Consider the following 3,782-nt stretch of genomic DNA (forward strand, 5'->3'; position numbering starts at 1 on the left):
TATTTGAAACAGTAGAATTTGATTTTGATTTTGAAAAGAATGAGAAAGGGATTACCCTAAGAGGTGCAAATGTGATTGTGTTTAGATTCAGATATTTTATCTTTGAAGTTTAGTGATTTAACGATTCAATTTTTATCTTTGACATACACGCAGTTTTATATATGCTGGAATTAAAGTGCAGAAATGTAAAGTGCGGAAAGTAAATCTACGCTATTACATCGATTGTGCGGGAAATGTAAACTACGCTATTTACATGAATTTGACAACCTATACATTTATCTAGGAATTTAAATTGCAAGAAAAATAAAGAAATGTTTTTGGATTTTTTATGATTAGTTTTTAATTATAATTAATGCATGATTAATTAAATTAAAACGAGGAAAAAAGATGAAAATAAATTTAAACCTAAAAATTAAGTTCAAAATATGTTCAAAATGCTTTTCAATTAATTTTAAAACAAAACTATTTTTTTTGGAATTTTTGAAGTTGATTTGAAATTTATTAAGTTAATTAATACATAATTATACAAATAATTATACAAATAATTAAAACTTAAAGAGAAAATTATTCTAAATATGTACAAAATTAGTATATAATATATAAACAATATTTAATATAAAGAACAATTTTTTTAATGATTTTTTGATTGGTTGAAAATAATTAAAAAGCAAATATATAAATATATACTAATTAATTATACAAAATATTGAAATTATGAAGAAAAATTAAATATTTTTATTTCAGAAAATAAAATATTATTTTATCAACTTAAAAATATTTTTTGTGTATTTTTTGGATTTTTGAAACTATTTTAAAATAATTTTGCAAAGAAATTAAAATAAAATAGAAAAATAAATAAAGCAGTGATCATGTGTGGTAATTAAATAAGGTCCATGATATGGGTGCGTATTTTGATGCGTTGGATTGAGAGTTAATGAGATCAGATGGCTCAGATATTGAGGTACATGGCAATCAATACACCTGCAAAGCACTGGATTAGAGGGTTTTTTAAAATTTAAAACGCGCGCGTGCCAGCCAATGGGGTGAGGACATGTCTTCGTCTTCAACCTTCAGACTCCTCTTTTAACAGCGTTTGTTTTCAAAAGCGCTGTAATAGGTGAGCATCAATCCTGCAAAATAACGAATAGGGGTAAACGTGCATAGAAATTAGGCGCGATCGGTCCATTCAATTCGTCTTGTTCCACTGAATTCAACCATGCCCTTAATTTGTTCTATTTTTGGCTCTAACTAAAAACCCTAAATTTGAACTAGAAAACCCTAAAATGGTAGCTTCGTGTACAAGCCCCCAAACTTTAATTAAATGTCCAGAAACGATCAGGACATCAAACCAAACTCAAATATATGTCTACATCTTGTTAAACATGCATGAATGATCAGATACGAATTGGTTTTTGTTTGAACAAATCGTGACCTATAGTGCTTGATTTAGTGAGTTTCAAGGCTTGCACTTGATCTGGTTATGTTTAGTGATGTTCAAGGATGATGTTTGAATGCTTAGTTTGTATTGAAAATGACTTAAACTTAAAATTCGAATTTCAAGTTTCTTTGAATTTTTACAAGTTGTTACAAGAGTGATATATGCCTATGGGAGCTTCTAAATTCGTCCTCCTCTGATTGCTGAAGTGTTATGGCCTATATATATATGCATTGAAGTGCTTATAAACTAAGCTAAGAAGCAATAAGTGCTTTGTTGAATTTTTGAATATTATATCATATGTAGCTTTGAATTCAAGCAACCATGGCTTGATTTTTCCACTCTCTTCTGCTGTACTATCCTCTTGAGGCAGAGCTTTGAATGTTCTTTGATGAGTCATGCTTAGAAATTAAGCCATCCATTATCCTTCCATTTTTCATTTTCCATTTAATCTTAAAATAGGATAAAATTAAACCAAAAATGAATAAAAATGGTGTGGGCTTTGTCTTGGTCGTGCGAGGCCCATTATATCATGGTAATGATGTTTGGATCATGAAAACTTGGCCCCATTTGGAAAAAATACATTTTTGAGCAATATTGGTTTCATGCATTTTCCCAAAATTTAGCCAACTTCAACAAGGTGTAAATCCCTCAATTTTTGTCATATGAAGGAGTTCTTGCACTTTTTGGAAACCTCAAAAAGTCCTCTAACCAATGTCTTTGGTCTCATGTCAAAATGATTTTTGATGCTCCTTGTGTGTCCTTTTGAAAAAAGTGACTTTTTGTTGACTTTGAAAATGAACTGTAATGTCTTGGTTCATATTTTTCAAATGGTGAACCTAATGACCATGGGATCAATTGCATTTGAAAGATAATTGAATTTCCTTCAAAATGAGCTTTGGTTTGAATTTTTTGGATGAAGGATGAGATAGTTATGACCAGTCAAAGTTCAGTTGACTTTTTAGGAGAAAACCCTAATTTTGAAACTTAGGGTTTTGTTGATTTTTGATCTTTTCTTGATGAATTATGATCATCCAATGATCAAATGATGAATCCTTTGACAAAATATGATCTTTGACAAAAAAAATTCATTTTTGACTGTCTGTTGACTTTTTGGTCAAACGGGTCGTCTGTTGACTGTTTGAGCTGCTGACGGTGTGTCTGAGTGAATTGAAGTTTGAAAATTTGTAAGATGGTACTTTGAGATATATGGAGGTCCATGAAATCCATTTTAAGTCTCAAAAACTTGTTTCTCCTGAAAAAAACAATAAACCCTGATTAGGGACTATTTGTGTAGGAGACAGTTAAGCGTACCTGATTTTTGTGCAGTGCTCAATCTCTGCTAATCATGTGATATTCAGAAGACTTCTAGAACAAAAATCTTGGAATTTTGGAATGCAAAATTTTGATTTTATTGATGGTACAAAACACGGAGAATTGCACTGTCTGCGGTTTGACTGTCACCTGACTGTTCAGAGTGAAATTTCAACAGTCAAAGTTAATGTATTTTTTTTTGTTTTGTTTTATTTTTTGTTTACAAAAGATTTTACTCTGTACCAATTGCGTCAGTACTATTTATCTGTAAATAAATATCAAATAAATAGCGTGTGTGAAGTGATAAACAGTAATTGGCGTTTGTGTAAGAATAAATCCAACAGCGAGCCAAAATACCGTGTAAGAAAAATTCTAAAAACCAAGTATTCATAAATCAGGATATGAAAATCCAAGATTATATGAAACTCTTAATTTTTAGATTGAAGTTTTTCTTGAAAAAAGATGTGGGCAAATTTTGGGGTATAACAGTTGCCCCTATTCAATCTTTTTAAACCTGAAAAGATTGTCTGAAATCTGAAGGTGGAAGATGATTGGATATTATATATGCCCTGAAAATTTGCACTTACCTCGATCGGAAGTGATGTTGGAATTTGCATTTGAATGTTGTATGAGAACTGTTGTTTGAAGATCAGAACATTATCTGAGACTGGCTTTCAGATGTCATCTGGCAAATGTGTTGATGGTTTGTTTATCAGAATGAATCCTTTGATTATATCTTGATGAAGGATTTGAAAACCTCTGCGTTGACTGTTACGGAACCGTCTGAGGTTACTGCTTTAAATCTTGGAGGTTGATAATTACGGAACTGTCCAAAGTTTTTCCGCTTTAGCTTTTGAAAGTTGATCGTTGCGAAACCGTCTGAGGTATCAAATTAGATCTGAAGGTAGATCATTGCGAAACCGTCTAAGGTATCAACTTAGATCTGAAGGTAGATCATTGTGAAACCGTCCAAGGTATCGAATTAGATCTGAAGGTAGATCGTTGTGAAACCGTCTGAGGCATCAACTTAGAT

The sequence above is a fragment of the Vicia villosa genome, linkage group LG4 (genome assembly GCF_029867415.1).
Source record: "Vicia villosa cultivar HV-30 ecotype Madison, WI linkage group LG4, Vvil1.0, whole genome shotgun sequence".
NCBI lineage: Eukaryota > Viridiplantae > Streptophyta > Magnoliopsida > Fabales > Fabaceae > Vicia > Vicia villosa.